The sequence below is a fragment of the Macrobrachium nipponense genome, chromosome 6, assembly GCF_015104395.2.
Source record: "Macrobrachium nipponense isolate FS-2020 chromosome 6, ASM1510439v2, whole genome shotgun sequence".
Lineage (NCBI taxonomy): Eukaryota > Metazoa > Arthropoda > Malacostraca > Decapoda > Palaemonidae > Macrobrachium > Macrobrachium nipponense.
The window spans coordinates 18,095,996-18,104,398 of record NC_061108.1 but is presented as its reverse complement, the minus strand read 5'-3'; the positions used below and the strand labels follow the sequence as shown (position 1 = coordinate 18,104,398).

Here is an 8,403-nt window from a genome sequence, read left to right as displayed (position 1 = left end):
CAACATAAATAAAGAATTGTTTATAAGAATATCCACTGAATAGCTTTATTAGTGACTGTGACGATACGGCGCTAAATGAAGAAGTCAGAGATTTTCGATGTGGAAAACTTTCGATTTTTAAGACCTTACTCCAATCTAAGGTAAATATTACACAAATATCGAAAGATATTGCTCATTTCAATTTGATTAAGCTGTTTTACTGACACGAGGAAGAAATAAAAGTAGAGATATTTGATATATTTACTGATACATAAAGTAACGTGAATGGTCAAAAGTACATCTTCGCTGTTCGTAGATAATTTTTACGAAAATAAACTCCGATGTAGTTTGATAACATTTATATACGTAAATATACTGTCACATTCATAAGAATGTGACATTATTGAGTAATAAATAATAATACTTTTCTGATACAGAAAACTCAAAACACCAAGAGTACGTTTCCCAGGGAAATTCACACAGTAACCACAATAAACACGACTTATTGGAAACGACATAAAAATAAATCCATTATGGTAAAAAAAAAAACTGTCGAAAACCTGAAAATGTTAGGGAAAACTATGAAAAAAGCAATTCGTTGTATTTCCAAAAGAAAAACTGAATTCTTAAAGCATGTCCTCATTTGTATGCAGTTTCAAAATTATCATTCAACTTATATTTGCACGCAAGCTAAGGGCATGTAAATCCAGGCCATGGCCCGTTCATATTCACTACTTACTGAATTTATGAGATTCGAGAGGTTTGTGCCCAGGTCTGCCTGGGGCAGTTTGTTTTGATGTTTGGGCATCTGTCAGTGTTGCTTGGGGGTTAAAAACACTTTGTACCTATCATTTCATCCGACTGTAAGTATTTTCTGAAATGCCCAAATTGTTAAAGTTTCTTATATGTGGCTCCGAATCAAGCTGAATATTATTTTTTTTTCTCCGACAGGGTATCTGTGGTACTCCGTACAGTTCGCAATTATTTTATCTCCAGCAGCGTGTCTTTGGTACTCTGTACAGTACACAATTTTTTCCAGCATGGCGATTGTGGTACTCTATACAGTACACAGTTTTTCCCAGCAGGGTGTTTGTGCCACTCTCTACTGTACACAGTTTTTTTTTCAGCAGGGTGTTTGTGCCACTCTGTACAGTAAACATAGCTGTTTTTCCCAGCATGGTGTTTGTGCCGCTCTGTACAGTAAACAGTTTTTTTCCAGCAGGGTGTTTGTGCCCCTCTGTAAAGTACACAGTTTTTTTTCTTTTCTACCAGCAGGGTGTACAGTATACACATTAGTATACCCATTAGTTCGGAGCAGGACCTCACTCTTCGTCGTTGTCTGTGTAGATATCGTCAATCTTGTAGTCGAAGAGCAAGAAGTCCAGTAGATATCGCTGATATAGCTGTTTGATTTGCGTTCGGGACAGCTGATCATAGAATTCTGGTGCAACGTTCGTCGAAGTGGCATTGTTCAGATGACGCCATTCCTCGGACTTGAGCTGTTAAAAGGCGACAGAAAGGTAAAACAGACAAAAAGAAGTGGCCTCTTTATTCATGAACACCCTACGGCTTCATTTAAATATCACTCAGTGCCATACCATCCAGGATTCTTTGCGCACACCAAACAACTATTAAGAGTTTTTATAGTAAAGAAAATATTGTACACTTACTTATCAAATTAAATTAGTATTTTGAGGATTTGTTGAATTTAAAGGATAGAAAAAAGGTAGAGTTGAATGATGCAAGAAAAGAATACTTTGTTACTGTCTATATGAAAGGAAAGAGAATTTTGGTGCCACACTTGAGCAATGAGACGTATACAGTGACAGGAATACTCAAGAGAAGTTATGGAACGTAGCCAACAAAATCAGAGAGAGAGAGAGAGAGAGAGAGAGAGAGAGAGAGAGAGAGAGAGAGAGAGAGAGAGAGAGAGAGAAGAGAGGAGAGAAGAGAGAGAGAGAGAAGAGGAGAAGAAGAGGGAGGAGATTAGAATTACGCAACATTGACTGCTAAACGAAAAAGAAACTCACAAAATCACTATATATAACATTTAATTTTACTCCAAACTCGATAGGGCCTGAAAGTACTCGAGTTTGGAGTAAAATTACATGTAAATATTTAGAAGTAAACACGTTATACACAGTGATTTTGTGGGTTTCTTTTTCATTCTTCAGAAGTAAACCGAAAAAAGTTTTTGTTTGGTTTATTGACTGCTAAGTTAAGACAAATGCTCTTTCAAAGTTCTCAATAGTAAACCGCACGCTGAGGCCAACTGTACTGAGATTGCTTACAGACAGGATATCTATCGGGAATGGCTCGAATGAGTCAAAATTGACATTTCATTTAGATGAAAACTTTTCCTTTCAAAGATGAAAATCTCCCGTCATTTCTTTCTTTAAACATGTAGGAGTCTTTTTATATTACAAAGATTCGATATGCAATATTGGCCCAATCGAAATCCAACGCTCTTATGACCTAGAGACTTCTTTTCACGAGAAAGATTGACAGCAGCCTTAAATGGTTGGTCTTCGTATTTATTCTAATACGACGAATTCTTATTAATCATCTTTAGAACAAACTTCAATGTTTATTTTACATTTCCTTGAGGGTGTAAGTTGACGACCTGCTGTTTATACAACCGAATGAGACAATTATCACTTTAGCTAATTGATTTTGTATTGATCTATTCAATAACACTTTCGTGCATTGTTCAACTATTGCCGGGAGTAAATCGAACTTATCAAAACATATGGATTATTAAATAAAATACATATAAGTAGCTTTTGTCTTTGATTTGAATTTACACAAACCCCCAATAGGCCCTATATATATATATATATATATATATATATATATATATATATATATATATATATATATATATTTATCTATATATATATATGCTATGAAAGACACTGGCAAAGCCTGACTTGAAATAGTGTAGTTATGCATAATTATATACAGACTGGCAACTTAACCCTAAAAGAAAACAAACCGTTTTTTTTATGACAAACTATGATATAATATCAACTGTTCTCATTATATAAGAAACTGTTAAAACAGAAACAGTTATAGTAATACTTATTATGCAAGATGAATATCTATAATAAATTAATTGTGTTTTTGCTTTATACTCTGATATATACAACACTGACACTGAAAAAACTGTGATGGTTAACGATTTATCTGCATTCATAACCATTTGGCTACTAGGCTAAATAGTAAATTATAGGGCGTGAAGTTATTTGCTGAATTGCTGGCCAATGGTATGGTGGGTGGGAGGGGTGGCGGGGGTTGGTGGTCTTTTTTCACAGTCTGGTTACAGCACTAAGAACACGGCCCTTATATGACAGAAAATAAATACTGCTTACAATAATACGAATAGGTATGTGAGTCATTATACAAACTAGTAAAATTGTTAGTAATCAATCAGAAATTCTCGTTTGTAATACAAGTTAATGCCCTTTTAGACTTCTACCACGTGAATATTTAAGTATTATATCTCACCAAAGGGGACATCAAGAATTTAAAGGTGGTTAGGTGGGACAGGGCCAAAAAAAGGATGAAAACCACTGTATTAATGAATGAAATCTCACGTACAGATCAGTCTCTCAGATGGAATCCCTGTGTTAAAATAGTATTAATGTTTTCTTCTTATTACTAACATTTCCTTTCAACCCCACTCATCTCAATTTAAGAGACAGGTGTAAGATAGCTGCGGAAATTATTTGATGATTGATCACTTATAACGTTCGTTTTACAGAAATATAACTTTGTGCGCGCAACCCTTTAGTGTTCTGCTGGTTCCTGTAAGGTATGCTAATAAACTTCCTGCTAATATACTGAGAGAGAGAGAGAGAGAGAGAGAGAGAGAGAGAGAGAGAGAGAGAGAGAGAGAGAGAGAGAGAGAGACTTAACGAACTTCAAGTAGGTTTGAATCTCCGCCAATCAGCTATCTCATCGGAAGAAGTTGACGATAATTGCAAGCGATTTGTTAGAAGCATAAAGTTGAATTAATTTGAATTCAAAGAATCTTATGACGTAAAGCCCGTCATAAAATGAAAGTGTTAACTAACAGTAACTGCAACAGTTTTTACAATATGCAGTGTGGAATAGGGCAGGTTTAATCAGTGCTGGTTGCTGTTGTAGAAGAACGCTTTCCTAGGCCTAAGCATATAACCTTTCAAATTTATGGTGTATAATCTGCCACAGAAGTTGCTGTTGCCAGATTAATACAAAAGATCTATTCTAAATTAGTAAAAAAAATAACAGAGAAATAGAAATTGTTAGACCTCACCTCCTTAAGTTCCTCTAGATTTGATATAGTGATGAGGAACCTCTCGTCTTCTGTCATCGTTTCAAGCTTGATGATGACGTTGTAGTCCGCACCGCAGACGTTGCATTGGGCCCAGTATGGCGTCCAGCAACGGACCTGGAAGAAGAAGAAATACTGGGAGTAGTGAGTTGCTTCACCAGGAACCATGTAGATGGTGTTGCGTTTTAAGTCAAAGTACAGACATTAAAGTCAGAGTTTCTCTTGGGTGTCTCGAATCACACACACACACACACACACACATACATATATATATATATATATATATATATATATATATATATATATATATATATATATTTAAATGATTATTCTATCTTATTTCATTAGCTATCTAGGAACAAAAACCATTCTCAATTTGTATATTATACATACACACATTATATATATATATATATATATATATATATATATATATATATATATATATATATATATATATATATATATATCACATTAACGCGATTCATATACATACGTCAAGCTCCAAATATCCATTAATATCTAATTCGCTCTACCTCGGAATTAATATATTTTCATATCATATATAAACCGAAGGAGAATTTTTTAGTCGGTAAGGACGCACAGTGAATGTGTCCTGAATTTGTTGGTTCGATGGTTCGCGTCCGTGAGCCGACGTATTTCTTATCGACTAGAAAATTCCCCTTCGGTTAACACAATGAAAAAATATTAATTCTGAGGTAGAGCGAATGAGATATTAAAGGACATTTATAGCTATATAATATATATATATATATATATATATATATATATGTGTGTGTGTGTGTGTGTGTGTGTGTGTGGAGACTCACGTTCTTTATCCAATCCTCCGCTGTGACGAGAGTCTTGGTCGAGTCCAAGATGTTATTGGACGAACTCGGCGAACGTCGGAAACTGGGAGGATTCCGGGCTGTCGACGGGTCTGTATTTGGCTATGATTTGGAGCTGAAGGTCCCGGAAGTGGAACTCTTTTGGGCGGGGATCCAGTTTAGTCATCTTGTCCCTGTAGGCTGAGAGGATCCTGGAAAGAGACAAACTATTCAGATACAGCAATATTTTTTTTTGTTTTTTTTAATCGCAATTTTGATCAAAGAATTTTTGGAAAGCCCAAATAATTGTGGCGTATTAGTGCGAAGAAATTTGAAGTATACTTCATAATTGAAACTGTCAGTTACATTTAGAATCCAAACAAGTCAGCATTATAAGGCTATCTTCAGCTATCTTGGAATAATTTATCAGTTTTGAAATACCAAGCAGATTTAGCAGTCACACACAGACACACACACACATATTATAATAGCAAGAAGTTTAAACACACTTGTATCCGTGTTCTAATATGTTGTAGGAAGCCCACTAAAATTCGGAAAAAACTTGAAAGTTTTTTATTTAAGCTTTCGGAGAGTAATTCTTCTCCCTCTTTCAGAAAGAGAAATAAAAGTTACATAAACTGAAAACGACGGTCAAGGTAAATGAAATAACATAAAAGCATATGGTTGTATCAGAATAACTGCCCTACGGTGGTTTGCCAATCTTGTTTAACAACTTAGCTACACTAACTACAATGCTTTGTCGTAATTGCATTACAGAAAAAGGTCCAGTTTAAAATTACTCTTATATATATATTCATAGCGTCAACATTTTGGATCAAAATAGATTCTAAAAGTTTTCTTTTTTCAGTGTTATTAACAACCTTTATGTTTTTCATTTTGTCTAGGTTAGTAGGCTTCCTACACATATTATATATATATATATATATATATATATATATATATATATATATATATATATATATATATATATATTGCAATCTGATTTTGCGCCATGGCCCATGAGTGCAATTGCAGGTCCAACACCGAACGGCGAAAGAGAATGTGTAAAAAAAATTAATACTAGAGCAATGAAGTTCTTACATAACATTCACCCGTATTGATGCATTAATACTTGGCATGTTCTCCATGGCTCTTCTTACACAATTTGACACACTTTGGGACCGATTTTAAACATTTTCGGCAGAGAAAGAGAGTTATAGTGCCTCGGAATGCTTTGAAAAGGAATAGTAAAAAATCGACTTGGAAATAACTGACTAGCTGACAACCGAGCCCTATCCTCCCACACAATAAAAGGGAAATGTAGGGACAAGGTAGGGGGCGGGAAATCAAGGCGGGAAAATTATCGATGCCTAAGCAATGTATGGATGACCTAGTCTATCGGGATTTGTTTCTTGAATCTTCGTTTATATTCATGCATCAAAATCTTTCGTAAATCCATTGGGGAAAAAATTCGTCTGGGGAAAGCTAACTGACAACGGTGATCCCTATCCGTCCACGCCATAGGGGAAATGTATAGGGACGAAATGGGGTGAGGGGGGGGATAAAGCCAGGAAAACTATCAGTGTCCAACTGGCTAAAGTGTAACAGTGACCATTTCGCTCTGAAATTTGGCCTGTTTGAATTGTAGAGAAGTTGGTTAGAAATGTTTCCCGTAAACCACTACGACATGTTTTGGGCTTATACATCAGAAAATACCGGGATGGAAGTGGCGGGGCGGGTAGAGGGGGTACCGACGCATAAACAAATCCGCAGGGGTTAGCCTAATTCTGTCAGTGCTCCTCACATGGTGCACTGTAGGCGTTCCTTAGGTTCTTTGCAGTGTTCCTTCGGGCTCTACGTAATTCCAACCCCCCTTTCATTCCATCTTACTTTCCACCCTCTCCTGATAATTGATTCATAAGGAAACTACGAGGCTTTTCTCCTGTTACACCTTTCAAACCTTTTCACTCTTAATTTCCCAGTCAGCGCTGAATGACCTCATAGGTCGCAGTGTTTCACCTTTGACCAAAAAAGCAAATCAGACCATTATTGCTTGGCAGCTTAAGGAGGGGAATCCTGATGTTTATAGGCCCACAGTTCTTAAGTTAGTAAGAGGAATGTAAAGAGTGGTTTACTATTATTTTGGATTTAAGAAAGTGTCTGTGAAGAATATGTCGTGTTTACCTTACTTATTATAAACCCAGAAACAGAAAAGATTCTCTTACATTAATGTATAAATTAGTGCAAAAGTGTTGTTTGGTGCCGAATCGATTTATGTAAGAAGATTCATGGAGGACAAACCAAGTGTTCGTGCATCAACACGTGAGTGAACGTTCCATAAAAAATTTCATTGTTCTGGTACTAGGTAATACTTTTTTTTTTTTTTTTTTTTTTTTTTTTTTTTTTTTTTTTTTTTTTTTTTACAAATTTGTCCCGTAATAATTCAATTGTTCTTGTACTAATACTTTTTTCAAATTTGTTCCATAAAAATTTCATTGTTCTAGTAGTACTAATACTCATTTTTCACAGTTTTGTTCCATACTAATTTAATGGTCCTAGTACTAATACTCTGTTTTTTTACCATAAATTTTCATTGTTCAAACACCCATTTTTTACACATTTTTTTCACTCCTCGGTGTTGGCCTTGCAACTGCATCCTTAGTGTAAAGACAATTGTTGGAACTATACATACATTATATATATATATATATATATATTATATTATATATATATTATATACTATATATATATATATATATATATATATGTATATATATATAATAAACTCACGGGTTTATCATACCTTATCTCATGTACTCATCGAAACATATTATTGGAAATGCCCTCTTTCTGTTTGTGTTTAGGTTTAACAGGTGGTGTGTATAAGTTTAGTGGGGATTTGTTTAGGTTTAGAAGGGATGTGTTTAGGTTTAGTGGGGATGTATTTAGTTTTAGCAGGGATTGTGTTTAGTTTTTGTGGGATGTGTGTTTAGGTTTAGTGAGGTGTGTGATTAAGTTTAATAGGGATGCATTTATAGGTTTGGTGGGGATGTGTTTAGGTTTAGCAGAGGGTGTGTCTTGGTTTAGTAGGGGTGTGTGCTTAAGTTTAGTAGGGGTGCATTTAGGTTTAGTGGTGCTGTGTGTTTAGATTTAGTGGGAATGTGTTCAAGTTTATCAAGGGTGTGTTTTGGATTAGCAGGTGTGTTTAGGTTTAGTAAGTTTGAGTTTAGGTTTAGTAAGGAGTGTGTTTAAGCTTAGGTTTAGTGAGGGTGTGTTTAGGCT

At 35.2% G+C, this 8,403-nt stretch overlaps 1 pseudogene; it reads right to left on the bottom strand.

Annotated features, from left to right (window-relative positions):
• Positions 1 to 228: 228 nt before the first annotated feature.
• The window catches only part of LOC135216895 (uncharacterized), a 27,007-nt pseudogene continuing 18,832 nt past the window's right edge, over positions 229 to 8,403 (bottom strand).